Consider the following 19,511-nt stretch of genomic DNA (forward strand, 5'->3'; position numbering starts at 1 on the left):
TTGGTATGCATTTGGCTTCACACAGAAGTATTAGAGCAGGCCTTTAAATCCAAAATCATCGATTGGCATGGGTATTTCCTAGAACAAGCACCAATGCGGACTGTCTTAATTTCTTGTTGAGCTACTCTCCCAACCACATACCTGTCTGTGGCACTTAGCTCATGGTAAATATATATGGAATTGTCTTGGTTTGAAAAGATAGGTGTCTGCTAAGGAAGGCAGGAGGCTCCCCTGAAATGGAAAATATAAACCCCCTCCCTATGAATTGTTATAATTTTTAAATTAAGGGGATCTCAGGCAAAGATATGGGAATAGGAATAACCACTCTTTATTAGGGAAAAAATTAAAATAAAATAAACAATGCAGTAATTCAAAACAACACTGCAGAGTCAGAGCAGGCCCTGCCCCCTGTGTGTCAGGGGGTGGCACAGCCCCATCCCATGGGGGCTCAGCCCTCCTGCAGTGCCAGCTGTGGTTCTGCTGGAGCAGGGATCCTGCACAAGGGGGGAGTTTTCCTCTGCAGCTCCAGGGCTGCTGGAGATGGGCCTGGGCTCCCTCTGGCAATGCAGGGCAGCAGAAAGCTGCTCCTCTGGGAACGCACTGGGCAAAGGCTGCTGTGCTGTCCCAAACCTCAGATTGGATCCAGGTAGGAATGCTTGGCTCCTCCCCTGGGCGGAGCATCTCCCCATGGGATGATGGAATTGGATCAGCCATGCAGGGACACTCACTGGCCATGGACAGAAGATAATTAATAATTAATGGCCCATGAACAGCAGAGATCTTCTGGAGGGAGGATTGGCTGTGGAAGAGATAAAGAAAACTGCCCAATTAACAAAAGATAACAGCCCCACCTCTAACAGATGGCAGTAAATCATACACCCCCAGCATTTCCTACCTAAGATAGGTGTATATGACTTTCAGTCAGAGATCCAAGGCGCAAAATAATCATCGTTATCTCTGTAGTTATTCCAAGTGCATGTCACTTTTCCACATTTTCCAGGGTATGTCCATTCTTGTTCCCCTGGGTTCTCCCTCTGTCCCCTGGCGTTTTTTCTCTCTTGGTTTAAGAAGCACTCTTTGGTCCTTGGAGTGTATTTTACCACTGCCCACTATGTGTTAGATCAATCCCCTCCACTCAGCTCACACAGCCAATCAATCAACAATCCTCTGGCAATAACTTTCATCGCTGCTGACCCAAACTACATCACAAATGGTTATTTTGTGATGCTTCAGGACTTATTGCTGACATCCTGAAATATGCAGTCTTCTTGAAATTGTTGTGTGCATCACTGTGAAGGTAATTTCTTTTTCACCATGGTTATATATGCTACAGTTCTTGCAAAGAAAAGGTTACCTCTGGAACTGGACAGAAATTATCTTAGAATAATGTGCATTGAAGAAGGAAAATTTCCATTTAAATAGTTGACAACAGCTAAAAATGTTTGAGAAAATGTCACTGTAATCACATTACAAAATAACCCCCGACTATTTCATTGAGTTGTGTCTGTGGTGGGTGAATGCTTTCTGCCAAATTGATCAAACTACTTTGGTTTGACTTAATAGCACAGTTTATGTCACAAACTACTCTGTGAGTTTTTCTTTTCACTAAACTTTACCACCTCCCACCTTTCTAGTTTGGTATGGGAAAAACTGTGTTATCTTCCCAAAGGAATGAATTTTCAAGGTGAAAATCTGAAACTATGTGGAATTACAGAAAAAAAAACTAAAACCAAAACAACAAAAAAACCCAAGCAACATTAGTTTTTCCCAAAAGTAAATTAATTAGAGATTGTCTTGTTTAATCCCACAGCAGATGTGATTACCACAGCATCTTGTTTGGTCTCCCTACATTGATATGGTCTTCTCAACTGCTCAAGGATTCCATGTCCTATAACAATATGTTTTTAGTAAGTCTTTGGTATGACTTTTTACTTGAACCTTTCTCAGCCAGAACACCTTCCTCTACCTTCCACTGATCCTTCCTTTCTGTGTCTTTTACATTTCTCTATTTTTTAAGTTATGTTATCTATAATTTTACAGTGTAGAGCCAAATGGCCTATCTGTGGTGTTAAGGATTTAGTAAATAACTATTATGTTTTGATTATGAGAACAAGTGCTGCTCTGACAAAAGCATATACTGTGTAATGCTGTGATTTATTCTGTGATATGATGGAAAAGAGAAAGCAAAAACCAGACTGTACATAAATAAACCAACCACTAACTTGTAATTAATATAACTATTATAGTTTGGCAATAGATTGAATATAAGAAATACATAAACATAAAAACATAACATAAATACATAACATAAAAATGTACATAAAAATGTGTAGCAATTAATGGAAGATCATTTGGGCAGGGATCAGCATTTCAGAATTAAACTCTAGTGTAAGTGGGCAATGCAGAACTGCCACCAGCAAACTACAAAAATCCAATTTGAGCTTCATTGGTTTCAGATGTATTTGAAATGACAGGAATTGGCTGCCTCCTGGCCTAACGAGCAGAACAACAAATTACATGCCAGCTCATTTTAAACAAAGGAAAGGGCATCTTTACCTTAAAGAGGGAGATTAAAAGTTTCCAAGTGCACTACAGACAACTGCCTGCTGCCTGAAGGAGGAGTGGGTGTTTATTGTTAAATGTTTTATTTGCCCCATTGCTGTGCCAGCCAGGACTGGTAGTGCTGGCTCTGGGTGGGTTATGCAGAGCAGCTCCCAGCTCATGGTCATTGATGTGAATGCAAAATCAGAGCATGATGGAAGCAATCACCATTTCCTGAGCTTTTGCTTTCCAAACCAGCTACTGTTTGTATTTCAATCATGAGCATGCTTTGCTGGAATTTTTGCTTTCTTGCCAAGGGATTTTAGATAAATGGTAAATCTGATGTAAATCGCTGTGGTTTGCCAAACACTGAAGAAAGTTATCACTCACAGAAGTGGAAAATAAATTATGGGAAGTTTTTAGTTTCCATGATCTGTGGAGCTGAGGGCTTTCTCTCATGTGATAAGAGACTTTTTTGTAACAGATCTTATTCCAGAGGAATCATTTAATATCTGGTGAATGAGTTGGATTTCCTACACAGGGCCAGTAGATATTCCAGTCTATGTAGCACCTATAACCAAGGAAAACCAAGATGTTTCATGCCAGCAATGTCAGAAGAGAGTCAGGAAAGCAGGAAAAAATTCTGGACTTGGAGAGTTTAATCTTCTCTAAGTCTCATTTTTCTTGAAGCAGTGTCTCATCAGTAATGTAATAGAAATAATAATAGTGTATTCTTCGTGCATATATAAACATAGTGGGACAGAAAATGTAGGTGTTTATGTTGCTGCAGGATTTTAATTTTATGTTTTCATTCTTCAAATCTTCCTTTATTTTCTCACTAAGAAAGTATTTACATTATTTCTTAATTGCTAATATTGTGTTCTTGAAAACAACTCTTTTTCCATTTTTTCTGATGTTTTTACTTACAAAACCAAACCTGTCATACTAGGAAAAAAAAAAAACAGAATGAAAAAGCTTGTTGTCAGAATGTTTTCAGCTATGTTATGAGAGAAAGAAAGATGGAGGAATCATGATCTCTCCTCTCCTCTCCTCTCCTCTCCTCTCCTCTCCTCTCCTCTCCTCTCCTCTCCTCTCCTCTCCTCTCCTCTCCTCTCCTCTCCTCTCCTCTCCTCTCCCAAAGCACAAATTGCTGATTTTTTTCCTACTCTCTTACTCAGAGACTTATTCTACCTATCACTCGGTGTTCCACAAAAATATTGTTAAGGTGACTTGCCCTTGTCAAGCGAACTGCATTTGAGCAGGAGGTACAATGGGAAGGAACTAAGAAGAGAGAACTGTGGCACCATGGACCCACCTCTTATTCCAGGTGGTGCCTGGGATTTAGTTGACTTCTAGGAAAGGCATCACCCTTGGATTCCCATGGCCTGGTAAGCACATTGCACCTCTCAAGAACAATACAAAAAGACCTGATAGCAAAGTATCTATTAATGGATCACAGGAAAAATTACATAAGGAAAAACCATAAAGACCAGCACTCCATCAATTTCTGCATTTTAGTGAATCATTCTCTCAAGACATCTAAGAAGATTAGTGTTAATATTCAAAAAATTACAGTGTCATAAAAATTTGGGGCTATTTCTAATGCCTCAATTGCACTGTGAATACTTTCTTTGGTAACTAAAACAGATGAATATGTTTTAGGTTATGTGTCTCCAATTGCTATGATATTTATGGGAACTGTACATAGAAAAATCTGAACCTGTCCTCCTAACAGTTTATTTTCATAACATTTACAGCAATCTTAGAAATTTTTATGTTATCTTTTCATGTCTGATTGTAAGTTTTCCTGCATATATTAATCCTGTTGTGATATGAATCACTTGTAACAAGAACCAAGTACCTAAATTTCAATACAGAGGAGGCAAAGCCAAAGTGAACACACACATATGCTCCTTCAAATAAAATTATTGATTGATGTTTTCATGTGCAGAAGCTTCACTGACAGCTTGTGTCAGAGGAAAAACCATGCTCACACCAGTACAAAATGTGTTTGTTAATGACTTTTAACTCTTCTTATGTCTATGTGCTATCTAGAGGGTAACAAAATGTGTTTGTGGTTAAAATATCTAATCAAAGAACAAATGCTGCCATATGATTTTCAGGGACTATGTTTCACATTGGGTTAATGCTAAACAACTGAACCACTTTTACTCAATCCATCCTTTGAAGAGCTGATCATCATTTCAAAGCCTACACCATGTTAATTCAAAAGGGCTGTTGATGAGCATGTTTTGAATAAGTGTTATAAAATGTTCACAAGGGATTAATTCCACAGGAAAGCAGTGATCAATCAGACATCAATTCCCCTACCCCACATTTTTGCTACAGATGGTGACAAACAATCCCTCTAGAGATTCCTAATACAGTCAGTGAATATGAACCTTGAATTCCAGGTATTGATAAATTATTTATAACAGATTCATCAGCCATTAGGTTACCCAGGGGAAATTAATACTATTCAATGATCCTCAACTCCATACTTTTGCCAGTGGTAGTGAAAATGTGCTGGACTGGAGTGCAATCATCAGGGAAAATTCAGTGGAAGACACAGATTTTGCTTTTCCAGTTCTTTCTGCTCCCATATACAGTCCTGCTCCAAAAACATGGACATTACAGCATATCAGTTTGGTCCTGGATCACCAAGGGTATGGTTTCATCCCATCAGTCCTGTCCACGACATCTTCACATTTAGGGTCCCATTAAAAGAAATGGAATTAACACATTATTGTAGACACAGAGAAAATGCCCCATCCCTGAGGTGTTCAAAGCCAGGCTGGATGGGGCTTGGAGAAACCTTGGGTAGTGGAAGGTGTCCCTGCCCATGGCAGGGGGTGGAATGAGGTGATCTTAAGGTGTCTTCCAACCTAAACCAATCTGTGGTTCCTTGGATTGGAGTTATCAGGAGTGATCTATCGGAAACAGTTTTACTTTTCAATTTAACAAATCCCTCTCATGGCCTTTTGTATTAAACAGACCAGGCTTTACAAGGTTTTACAACTCTGCTTAGTAGAGTTGTATCTACTTCCTTAACAGAAAATAAATATTTAAGCAGAAATACTACTGATGTAAAATTGAAAGGAACGCTGTGCAATCGGCTCACAGATGAAGATATAAATATGATGTATGTACATAATACTTGATTCTGTGAACAGCAATCACAAAGCCAGGGGTGAACTTCACCATCTCTGTGGTGAAAACAAGTCAGCTTTAAGACAGGATGTTGTGACTATTTCTAAGTCCACAGGATGCCTTGTGAAGGCTGACCTAGAACAGAGGCTGGACAGAATTAAAGAATAAAGTAGGGATTTATTAAAAGGCTTCAATGGATGCACCTTGGGCAGCACAAGAGCCCAGCCAGAGCTGCACCCAGAAAGAAGCAAAATGGTCACAAAATGCACAACCAGTCACGGGGTCTCTCATTTTTATAAGTTCTGCTCTATTTGCATATTGGGATTAATTGTCCAATTACAGCTTTAGGTTATGAAGTCCCATCCTGCTTGTTTTTCTCTCTTCAGGCTATGTTGTTTGTGCTCTTGGGCCTGAGATTTGGATCATTTGTCCCCAGCCAGAGAAGGAATTGTTTTCTCTTCCTGCTCTGTGCAGAGAGCTCACCATCCACTAATTTGAAGCTCAGAATTACACACTAAAGCAGCACAGAATGTGAAAATTATAAAAGCTAAAACCTGCAGACGCAGTGAACCACTCTTGTCACCTGGGAACAAAATTCCCTGGTGAAATCATGATTAAAGTATCAGTGACCACAAAACAACTCTCAGAAACACCAAGAACTCTCTTTTTGTGGATCTCAGCTGTTTCATGTGACCATGGGACACAGTAAAGTGAATATTTTTACCTTGAGCTCCTTTGAAGATCCATTTTTAATGAGAAAGAAGTGGTAACATAAGTAAATGACACGAAACAACTCTGCTTAATCTTGTCTGAGAGGGACTGGGCATTCTTCAGTCAGCACTGACTGCCATGATTTGCTTCAAACATCTGCCCAAAATCCAGCAGCCTTTCAGTATGGGATGAGATGAATAATGTCTCCTCCTGCCTGTGCTAGGCAGAAGCTAAGTTGTTCAATTAACTCAGACAGACACTCTCTGTGCTTTGGGCTGAGATGCTGTGGCTGCTCAAAACCCTTGTTTATTTTTAGACTGCTGCTTTATTCTAATGCTTATTATTTAAAGAAACTAAGTTAAAGCACAACTTAGTTTTCTTCTTCATTTATAAAAAATCCCTTTTTACCTGGTCCTTTTGCCTCCTCCCAAGACCTTCTCAGGGGAGGGTATGGATCAGAGACAGTATAAAACTTCTGAGACAAGAATTCACTTCATTTAAAAGCAAATTTTTTTCAGGAATAAATTTAACAGCCATGAAGCTGCATCTCAGAGATCTGGAGTTTGAGAACAATACTTCCAATCAGCTTAATTATATGCTTCCAAAATACAGACTTCTCATGAAGGCATCTTGCAACCTTTTCTGGGTAATGATACTTTGGAGTAACCTTTCAAACATATTGACTGCATAATAAAGAAGGAGAAAAAAACCCCCAGCACCAAGGAAAGTATGAAAAAATTTGCTAGAAAATAGAAATTAATTCCTTTAAAGCAGAACTAATTCTGTACATTTGTTCAGAGTTAAATGCTTAGACCCAAATACTCATTTTGGCAAAGTAGCTTTAATTACTAGGTTAATTTTTGAGTAATTTTATAGGAAAATATAGAACTCCTGGATGTCTCAGATTCAAAATTCGTGTTAAAAAGAAAAGGCTTTTCAACAAAGCTTCTCTGTATCACTGTTTTAATTCAGCAAAGTTATCTTAGAAATTAAATGTTCCTTTATATCATTCTATTAGTTTTATTCAAATGGACAGAGAAATCCATTTTAATATATCATAGTTGGAAGCAGAGATGAAATGGCACGACAAATAATTCTCTTACATGTATCTGTTTCCTTTGGCTTTCTGCATGAAATAAAGAAAAGCTGAAAAACTGCAAAACAACATAGTGACTTATAAAATCAATGTGCTACCTCACCAGGTCGCACATCACCTTTTTAATCAGAAAAAGATCTTTGCAGTCCATCCTTCTCCCTACACCCCAGAATACCAGCTTATTTAAGACTACATTCATCCTCTTCTCCTGAGTATTTTAAACATGAAGAAAAGCAGCATTTTTTGTGAATTTTATTCTACTTTTTTTAAAATTTTATTTTATTTTATTTTCTGAGCCCCTGTTGACTTAAAGCTGGCTCAGGATTTCTCAGAGGTGTGTGCAAAAATCAATTCTGACCCCTCTGCAAGCAGGCAGGGTTTGGCAGAGAGGGCAGCTGTTCCCAGGGGTGCATCCATGCAGCCCCTCCAGTGCAGCCCCTGTTCTGCTGCTTCCCCTTCCCTCCCCAGCTTGGCTCTCCTCAGGTCTGGTGTGGATTAAATGGGCAACAGGGATGTGGCTCTTTCATCCTTCCCTACCCCAAGCAATCCCTTGCCCTCTGCAGCTGCCAGTTTTGCCCATGCCTACAGATAGTTTTGATTTGCCTTAATTCTGTATTTATCTCCAGTTAATGCACAAAGAGGATCACACTGTGCTTTGGCTGAAGTCTCTGTATTACACTGGGCTCTACAGCCCTGCACTGCTGAAATCCAAGGTTATCCAAGGAAATGGGAGATCCCCTTCACTGCAGGGAATGTTTATCCATCCCCACAAATGTGAGCTCCTAGGAAAAAAACTCAAAAACTGTGGTATTTTCAGGGTCACCTGTGGCAGGAAGGAAATGATGAATCTGACTCCATGTTCTTAGAAGGCTAATTTATTATTTTATGATATTATATTATATTAAAAGATGCTATACTAAAACTATACTAAAGAATAGAGAAAGGATACTTACAGAAGGCTTAACAAGATACTAATTAAAAACTCATGACCCTCTCCTCAGAGTCCTGACACAGCTGACTGTGATTGGTCATTAAATCAAAACAATTCACATGTTGGATAAAGAATCTCCAAAGCAGCAAAACACAGGAGAAGCAATCAGATAATTATTATTTTCATTTTTCTCTGAGGCTTCTCAGCTTCCCAGGAGAAGAAATCCTGGCAAAGGGATTTTTCAGAAAATATGACAGTGACAAAAAAGGGTTATTTATTATCAGCTACACCTCTGTGTTCACCCCTGTCTCCCTTTGGAAACCAACTCTCTTGGGATCAAGTGCTGTATAATGTAAGGATTGATTAGGGGTTTGGAAATTCTTGCTGGATGTTGTGTCTGGCTCACCTGGCATTGTTGTACCATGTGTATCAATACAAGATGGGTTATGACTCTCATCTTTTCAACCAACATTTTATTCTGAAGTTTCAGAACCATCCTCCAGACGCCTTTTTGCACATCAGTAATTTCTGTTCAGTGAGTCTTAAAGACAACATTTAGTTTTCTAATTTATAAGCAGAGCTGTCCTTGGTCCCCAGTGCATGAGAAGAAAAAGTTCCATTCCCAGCAAAGCCAGTGAGCACCTTCCATGGATCCCAAACAACTCCTCATCAGAAAATAACATCTGTGTGCCTTGCAGGAGGCTGCAGCAGAGTGCCCAGGGCATTGCAGAGCAGCAGAAAGCAGAGCTGAGGCACGGAAACCCAAACTCTTCATGGCAAAACCACAATTTTTTTTGGTTTTGTCCACCTCATCAATTAGCCTAATTTATCTTAATTTTCCCATTCCACGTGTGTGGCATTCACATTCTCTGAAAAAATAATCCCTTCACCCAGGATTTTTCTCCTGGGAAGCTGAGAAGCCTCAGAGAAAAGGAAAACAATTCTTATCTCATTTGCTTCTCCTGTGTTGTGCTCATGTGGAATGTGTTTGGCGATTGTTCACCCACAGGTGATTGTTTCATTGGATTCTGCTGTCAGTTGTTTTCACTCTTTGGCCAATCAGGGCCAAGCTGTGTCAGGACTCTGGAGAGAGTCAAGAGTTTTCATTATTATCTTTTTAGCATTCTGTAAGTATCTTTTTTTGTATTCTTTAATATAGTATAGTATTCTTTAATATAATATACTACAATAAAGTAATAAATTAGCCTTCTGAGAACATGGGGTCAGATTCATCATTCCTGCCTTCATCAGGGCTACCCTGCAAACACAATACATGTGTCCTTCAACCTCCTATAGTCACTGTAATTTATCTATGTATGTGCAGCCTTTACTTGTCCTAAACAGGTTTCTACTTTCTATACAAGCCAGAGATGTGAATTCGTCCTTCCCCACTTGCTTTAACAGAAATCTCCATTTATTTTGTGAAAGGCATGGAAAAACTTGTTGCTGAGCCTTGGCTTTATTGTGAATGTTTCCTTTCTCTGTGCCCCTTGTGCAGTACAAAAATCAGATTCAAGACCAGAGCCATTGATGTGAAAATAAGATTTCAGTCAGTCTTGCCATTTTGAAATTTATAATATTCTCCTTTTGTAAATGATGTGTCTGAATCCCTAACTTCCTTGCTGAATGATTGTTCACTGGGATATTTATTTTTTCCATTTTTTATGTTTTTAACAGTTCTGACTTTGGCAAAGTAGTGGCTGTGTTAGAGCATGACACTGTGTAGCTGAGAATACTTTAGGAAAAATTAAAGTTACAATAGAACCTAATATACTACATTGATATCATAGGAGGGATAGTTTGGGTCTAAATAACCATCCTCTGTTGCCAAAAGAAATCCACTTACTCCCTGTCTCCACACACTAGAATATTTTCTACAACTACTATATTTACTTTATGCTAATAAATGCTGTTGCCAGGGAAACAGCCCCTTTTCCCACTAATCAAGCTGTGTTTAAAAAGCAGTAACTTGCAGAGATTATAGTAGTTAGAAACTTGTCCTTGTGGCTAGGAGACCCTTTCTTCCTCAGGCCATCTGACTTATTTGATGCTTAGGCGAGGTACCTGGCCTCTTAAAGAATTCCTCAGGATTTGCCTTTTTTCCCAAAGAAATATTTAATCCATCTTTTTTTTCCAGTGGAAAAATTTTAATTTATCTCTTGCTAAATATCTAGCTTGATTAAACTGTGCCTTGGTATACAAGCAGCAGAGTTCTTTCTGAAAAATCTGGGTGGCTTGACTAATGACTCTCCCATCTCAAAGGCATGTAACACTCACCCTAATTTCTGTGCATTCTTTCACAGGCAGAAAGAAACCCAAAAAGCTCTAGGAACCTTCCCTGAGAATAGAAAAATCTGAGAATGATAAAAAAGAGGAAGACATTTTCTTAGCTGCTGCGGCGACCAGGCTCACCTCCTTCTTTGTGTTTTCCTCATGACTAGCTCATTGTTTAACTAACTATTATTATTATTAATGTTAATATTATTATTATAATCCAAAGGTTATTTAGCTGGGGTGACTGACTGTACTCCCCAAGGGGACCCTCAGGGGCTCATTTGAGGCTGGGAGTTCAGTAGAAACCTGGGCAGCCAGTGATGTTCAGCAGGGAGCAAACTGAGCACTTGTGACAATCTGGCTCTAATTGGAGCTGACAATGTTTATTTTCTGGAAGAAAACTTCAGATGACAGGGGTGGCTCCATTTGTACCTCACTGAAGTCAGATCTTCCTCCTAGGACTGTGTTTGCCCTGTGTGTTAAAATCCAATAATTGCTTCTTCCATTCATTCTCTTTGTGGAGAGAGCAGCTGTCAGGAATAAGGAAACAGTTTAGGCATGAAATGTTAAAATTCTTCATCTTAGTCTCTGTTTTCTAAAGCCCTTTTACATTTGTTTTACAGTCAGTTCTTATGAATATTCATAGTAAGAAAGAATACTCACATCGCTGCTTGTATAGGCACGCAAAACCATTTCTAGGAAGAGATTAATTCTTATTGACTTTCATCTGTGTTTTCAGTCCTTAAATTAGGCAAAAAAAGAATTAAATTAATTTAAATAAATGGCATTGAGGGAAAATAATACATAATTGGATTAGTTCTCAATTTTTGAAGAGTCTGATAAATCCATAGAGTTTTCTCTCTCTTTTTCAAAATTCTGTAGCTTACTTCATGCTCAAGGTGAACTGAAGGAAAGTACAGTTTTAAGTTCTAGTGGTTTAGATACATGTACAGCAGGTACATGTTTGGAGCATGGAAGGGTACATTTGCTAAGAATCTGGTGAGCCTTTGTTGAGTTCTGAATAGATCTGATGAATTCAGAGAGATATACTGCTAAATTTTAATAATATGAAAAAGGGAAAATGAGAATTGTGACAGCCAGGATTCCTAACATTAAATCTGGAGTGAATGTGACAGTCAGAAAGACCTGGAATTCCATTTTCCTAGACAAAATCAGCTGCTGCCACTACAGTTGCAGACGCATAGAGCCTGGGTTTGACTCAGAAGTCACTGAAATAATCATTTTGTGTAGGACAGAGAGGATGAGCTCCCAGCTGGGGACTGCCAGACGTGGAACCCTGATCCATTCCCATCTCTAGAGCAGCTCCCTGTGAGGGCTCTGCTGCAGCAAAGCTGCCCTGTTAACGTGAGCTGCTGTGCCTGTGCCCAAAAATAACCCTGTGCTCACTCAACTTGTTCCTAATGCAGCCATTAAACCTTGTCTTAGCAGAATTAGGCAGCCTTTAGCAGGCAGTTGGATAATTAACAGCAAATCCTTTATGTGCCACCACAGCAGCACTATAAAGGACATAGAAGCAGACTAAACATGCTGCTAATTTTTAATGGACTTCTCTGTGTGTTCAAGCCTCACAGGACCTGGGTGAATGATTCCACTTGTGAAAAGTACAATAAAAGTATTGCTGTGCTGTCAGTGTTAGTAAGATTTATGCAGATTTTAATGTGCAAAATTCTGGCTCCAGTCTGGGCAGCAGTTCAGGAGAGTTTAAATCAGGGCAAAGCTTGCAGCCAGGTCCAGAGCAGAGTAACTAACTTCACATCCTACCCTCAAACCTGCTGACAAGGTGGCAATATATGTCCATAATATTCTGCAACTCTTATAATGTGTGGCCACATTAATACAGTGACTGCTAATAAAATAATATTTCAGTTAACATTATCATAAGATAAAATACCTATGTATTGACTTGAAACTTAAAAACACAGAATAATACAGGCTTATAAAAAAATATATTTCAGAGGCTTTTTTTTAAAACAGCCACACTTTTATTTACATATATAAAAAATTTCAGCTCATTCAAATGCCTCGTAACACACCAAAGTTTTTTCTCTGATGCTCTGATAACACTGCTAGGTTAATACAGCTTCCATGTACTGTGGAAATTAGAACAATTTTATACTATGTTAGAAACTAAAGTGGCTCCCTGCTGTTGACTGAGGCAAAATCCCTGTACTCAGTATTCAGATTTTTCCACAAGGTACCCTCAGGTTATTTAGTATTTCTCTACAGTTCATATCCTTCACTTACTCGAGCAGCAGGAGATTTGCCTCTCATTCTCAAGGAAAGAGAAAATAAGATTAGATAAATATTTACATTTAATGTTTGGGGGTATTTCATATTTTCCTTGCCCATTAAATGTTTGTACCTTCATTTTCACCCTTAATAGCAGATTTCCAGTTTCCCAACAAGTGTCTTCATGTCAGTTGTAATTTACTTGGCACTAATATATATTATGTAGGTCGTAGCATGTAAGTTTTCGTTACACCCCTGTAACTGAGTTTATTTCTTACTGCTTTTTGTGTGGATCTGACAGTTTTGATCAATTAATTCTAGTTTACATGTAACAAATCCAAGTTCACTTGAAGTCTGTCAGAAAAAAGCAAATGTTAAGTATTGCATGCCATATCCTTGCCATATGAAAAGCAAAAAAAAGCTTCTCAAACCAATATTTAGCTAAATCTTTAGGCAAAGCAATGGCCCCTCATCCTTCTATTGTTCTTTAATGATAAAGATGTGAAAAATGCTGATCACTTGTTTTTAAAATTTTAAAACTTTAATAGTAATAAAATGGTTATAAAAATAGTAATAAAATTAGAGTAATAAAAATTCGGGCAATTAGGATTAGGACAACACAAGACAATAAAACCAAAAAGTTACGGACGGTCTGGGTACCTCTTTCTGGGCAAAATAAGCCCAAAAAAGGACCCACGTTAACGGAGGATTAACCCTTAAAAGCAACAGCCTGTTACATATTCATACATCTCATACATGATGTATAAATTCCATTCAAACACAGGATTCTGTCTGGTCAGTATCAATTTCTTCCTCTGAATCCTGATGGCTCCTCAGGGCTGAGTGAGGCAAGAAGAAGTTCATTTCTTCTGATAAAGGAGCAATAAATTCTTTTTCTCTGAAAGATTTAGGTGTCCTGTGGCTGCTATCTCAGTGTGAGTCCCTCATTCCTCTCTTTAAAAAAAGTATCTTACATAGCATAGTTTCTATTTTAACATTTTGTTATAACCTAAAATTATATTTAACACACTACTTATGAAAATTAATACAGCACAATTTTCTAACATAACACATATAATATTCATTTTCATATTTGTGAAAAGCCAATCATAAAATACCAATTTTTCACAAAGAGAATACACAGATTTTGTTGGACACAGAAAAAAAATTAAAAGGCAAAATTTTGAATGGACAATTTGTCCCATAGGAAAATGCTCCTTCAGTATCTGTCTTTGTTGAATGAGAGCCTGAAAACAGTGACAAAAATCTGCTCCTCTGTGAAGGATTTGTTGTTGAAGAGGATTTCACAGTGAGGTGAAGCAGTGGAGAACCATCATGCCATCAAAGGTATAACCTGGTTATACCCAGGGAGTGAAGAGCTGAATGCTCTCCCCATCAGTGACCATCAGTTGTTTTCCCTTTGCCAATCCCTGCATGGGCAGGATCACAGCTCTGGATGGCTCATTTGTGCCTTAGGGATTACCTTATTATATTTGCAGGGACCCCTGTGGCAGGGAGGAATGATGAATCTCACTCCATGTTCTCAGAAGGATAATTTATTATTTTACAATATTATATTATATTGTAGAATGCTATACTATACTAAAGAATACAGAAAGGATACTTACAGAATGCTAAAAGATAATAATGAAAACTCCTGACTCTTTCCAGAGTCCTGACACAGCTTGGCCCTGATTGGCCAAAGAGTGAAAACAACTGACAGCAGAATCCAATGAAACAATCACCTGTGGGTAAACAATCTCCAAACACATTCCACATGAGCACAACACAGCAGAGGCAAATGAGATAAGAATTGTTTTCCTTTTCTCTGAGGTTTCTCAGCTTCCCAGGAGAAGAACCCTGGGTGAAGGGATTTTTTCGATTTTTTCAGAGAATGTGAATGCTACAATTACCTGGAATAGTTAAAACAGGGGTGAAATTGGCTGTCATCCCCAGAAGCTGCTGGGTGACATATTTGAGCCTTTTAAGCAGGATTCACCATTATTTATATTTTTATTGACAAGCTCCCAGTGTAAAATTTGGCTTTAGTTGAAAAGCACTGATTTTTCAGAGTCAGGACTAATATATGGCTGCAGGATTTAGACCTAGAGAAGATAATTTAAATCCTTTAATATATGTAGCTTGGCTGCAATGAAAGACCTTAAAACACATGGGGATGGACACACAGCATCAAAATATGGCAGAGATCAAAAAATATATATTTTCAGGAACAGTGTACTGATGCTGCTTTTAGTTTCCTAAAAGGGGTATTGCTCATTCATTCACTTGCTGAATAATTGTGTTACTTGGAGCATCCTCAGAACTTTTTGAACAATTTCTTATTATGGATTTGGAAGTGCTCAAGTGCTTTTGACAGATAATTGTGTTTTAAAATTTAAATACTTTTATGATGAATTTTTGAGGCAGGTGGTGGTTTGATTAAATTTTTAAGAGCTCTGATTATGCAAAAAATGTGAAAAGTATTGCATACATTTGTAAGTTATTTCTCAATAAAATTTAAACACTATTTTCTTTGAAAAGAATGCATTGAGACTGAGAGTAACTTCCACTTTCTTTTTAAAGATTTTGATGTGTTCATATGTCTATTTACAACTATATCTCTCTATGACTAATATCTGAAAATCATTTTTGTCTGAATACAGAGTTTTGGAAATCTTGAAGGTGTTTTTTGTTTGGTTGGTGTTGTAGCTTTATATTTTTTTATGGTATGCTGTTGTTGTTTTTCTTTGGCAACGTGAAAGGTTTAATTATCCAGATTCTCTAAATCTGTAGTAAACTTAATTTTATTCAGACAGTATGGCAGAGCAAAAAACTCATATACTCAGATATCAGCAAACCTGATTAAATGTAAATCACTATAAATTTAAATATCTCAGTGGAAAGATGTAGTGAAAGAAATGCATCCCAAGCAGCTGTTTCATATGGAGTACTGAGGAGTCAACCTCACCAAGCCCCAAAACTACCCTGGCACTATGTAAAGCATAAAACCAAGCTCTTGATCTGCTGATAAGCTGTGATAAATACAAACCAGACATTATATTCCTATTTTTTTCTCTGTTCTTGTGGGATTAGGCTTGTTGCAAACCATCTAGAGATGATGGTTTATATAAAATAATCAAAGATCTGAGCTGGGAGGAAAGTGGAGGGGATTCATGAGCCATTTAAGGGTTCAGAGGCCAGTCAGAGCTCATATTTTGTAGATTTCTACAGTAAATGAAAAACAAAACCACCAAAAAAAAACAAAACCAAAAAACCAACCAAACAAAAACCCGAACAAACAAAAAAAAAAATGAAAACAAAAAATAAAGATACATTAAAAATGTATTCCCTCCCATTCCTTTATTGATAAAATAGAGAATACATGGTCACCTGGAGCTGATCACTCCAGAGGAGACCTCTGAAACAATTACCTTTTCACAGTGTGAGAACCCAGGCTTTAGGAGATTCCCAGACAGAGATCCCATGGCTGAGAGATCAAAAGGTTTGTTGATGTAGGAATTTCCTTGAGTCCACCAAATTGTTCAGGCACAGAAAAATCCCTGGAGAGGGTTAGGAAAATGGTCCCACTGCCCAATGATGTTGAGAGTCCCCAGTGATGTGCTCCTGTCACTAAGACACCAACTCTGGGACAAAATGCTGACTCCTTTTCCGAACACAACTGGCTCTATAATATGAATGTCATTGCAAATGCAGCAGAGAATACACCAGTCATGAAATCAGCCACATGTTCATGGAGCTGCTGCCTCAAACAGGAAAGGAGTTTGCTCTGTGAGCGTTGCTAAGACACTGTTTTCATGCCTCTGCACTTAGAGCACTCAGACCTGGATGAAGGAAGCTCAGGTTCCAGTGCTGATGATAAATTGCTGACCCACAACTGCACAAAGTGGGTTTCTGAGCCTGAACCTCCAGCACCCCTGGTGAGTGCACTGGCAGGATACACAGTGCTGAGTGAGATAACTGCCATGAGATTTACATTTCCAGTCTGCTTTTGTTATGCATTTTTTGCTTTTCATTTTGATGCCTCCAGTCTGAGCACATGATTCAAGCTGCTGGATGGGTTAAAGTGATCCAAGAAACAGCTACAGGGAGTTGTGTGTCCTTATTTGTGTAGAGGATGAGTTCCATTCTGTACATCCTGGTAAATGCCATTCATCAGGGTGTCAGATATCCCAGAAATTCACATTACTTGAAAGCCAAATACAGTGCCAAGAGAAGAGCCAGAGAAAAGGCTCTTTTTCTTGTTGCTGGGGATGCAAGAAAGGAAACAACATAAAAACCAAACAAACCCTGCAAAACCAACTGCTCTGACCATGGCTATACTCCTATTCTAAGACAACTACAAAGCATTGAGATAAAATTGCCAAAGTTCAGAGGAATCCCAAAACCTGGACTAAAAAATATGGCTGGCACAGCACAGTATTGACATTAGGAACAAGAATAAACAGCAAGTGGTAATAGGAAGTGAAAAGACATACAATCCAGTCTTATGAATGACAAAATATCCTGGATAACTCTGTTAGAAAAAAAATTAACAAAAAAAAAGTCTTTTCTATTAACCACTCTTTTATCATGAAAACTTAGTCTTCCTCTTTTTTTCCTTTCTCCCCCTCCCAATAAATGTCTTCAGCCAGAATGTTTCATGTAGAATATGAAGTGCTAAACCTCTTGCTGAAACATTTTACATTTCAGTACAAAATACATTTACATTTATGAAACCTCATCAATACAGATACATTATTCACACAGATGTTTAACATACCCACAGAAAAGCAGATCAAAAGGGTTGGAAAATAATCCACCCAGACACTACAGAATGGAGGAAACTGGTTTTGTCCAGCAACCAGAGATTGGCATCCTCATGGTTTTTTTTCCATTAGAGGGTAGAATTTTATCATAAAATTGAATGGCAATTTTTTTTTTCCTAACATGGTTCTGAGTAATTCAGGGCTGAATATCACAGAATGGTTTGAGACTGAAAGGACCTTTAAAAGTCATCTTGTCCAGCCCCTCTGTTATGGACAGGGATCTCTTTCAGTAGAACAGTTTGCTCCAAGTCCTGTCCAATGTGACACATCCTGGGATGGGGCATGAACAATTTCTGTGTAAAATCTGTTCCAGTGTCTCACCACCCTCAGAGTAAAGAATTTCTTCCTTGGGTCAAATCAAAATTTTCCTCTTTTAAGTTCAAATAAGTTAAATTGTCACTTGTCCTACTGCTAGTAAAAAGTCCCTCTAGACATTTTAAATCCTGATCAGGCATCAAAACACTGCTCTGAGGTGTCCCCAGAGCCTTCTGTTCCCTAGACTGAGCAGTTCAATCACTTCACAGGAGAGATGCCCCAGCCCTCGGAGCATCTCTGTGGATCCGCTCAAACAAGAAGATGTCTCTCTGCTCTTGGAGGCCCCAGAGCTGGACACAGTGCTCCAGGTGGACTCCCACAAGAGCAGTTGATGTCCAATTTTCATCCACCTCCATGCCCAGGTGCATCTTGGCAAGGCTGCTGTCAATCCCCTCATCACCCACTTGTTACTGATGCTGGGGACTGCCCCCACCCTGGCACTGACCTTGCCCTGGCCATGCAGAACTTGATGAGTTTCTGCAGAGACCAATCCTTGAAATGTGTAATGAAAATGACTTGCTGTAGTCTTATAATAGCCTACTAATTTTTAATTTTTTTTTAAACTTGATAACAGATGTATCAATGCTTTATTTACTGGTTGCTGTTCAAAGCCTGTTTTCCAAACAGAATTGTTCATTTCTAGAGTGATATGTAAGGCAATCATTAGAACTTTTTTTTTTTTGAGAAATGCTGTACTAAAGAAGCTTCTTCTTGTGTAGAATTTTTATTGATAAAATTGAATCAATTTCAATGTAGGGCTTTTTTCAGTTCACTGACAAAGTCACTAACAGCATAGAATCAAGAATTTTATTGCTTTTTGAGAACAGTTAACTCAATTTATCAATTTAGAGGCCGCTCAGTAGGAGGTCACTTAAATACAAGCAAAAGAGTGGAAGAAATAGATTGGAATCCTTATTTTTGGTGCCAAAACTTCTTCCAGAGAGCTCTTTACAAAGGTAGTTTTTGAAACAGGTTAGATTTCAAAAGAGAAGATGTCAGTCCATGGGACTTCCTATAATACTCCAAATAGGAAGAAATAGTTTGATCTCCTTCCTCTGCCTTGCTAAATACTGCATTTCTTTCTATCAGACTGTTCACATTGCTACCACAATTGCACCTGTTGGCAATATAAAGCAAAACAATATAAAGCAAAACCAGTGTAAAACTGTGGTGCTACAGAGAGAAGGAGATACACATCATAATCTCAGCTGTTCTGATGCACACACCAGGACAGACCTGCCAGCATCTCTGTAAATACAGAGAATATTTTCTGTGTGGCACAGAATTGACCATTTGAGATTGTCTGGCCTCCTTGGAAATGTAAAAATTGCCACTGTTTAAGACCAAACTCCTTCCCCTGTGGAAGCCAATGTCATCAGGAGCACCAACAAATATCTCAATGACTTCAAGTGCATTA

This window comes from Molothrus aeneus, chromosome 4, assembly GCF_037042795.1.
Source record: "Molothrus aeneus isolate 106 chromosome 4, BPBGC_Maene_1.0, whole genome shotgun sequence".
NCBI lineage: Eukaryota > Metazoa > Chordata > Aves > Passeriformes > Icteridae > Molothrus > Molothrus aeneus.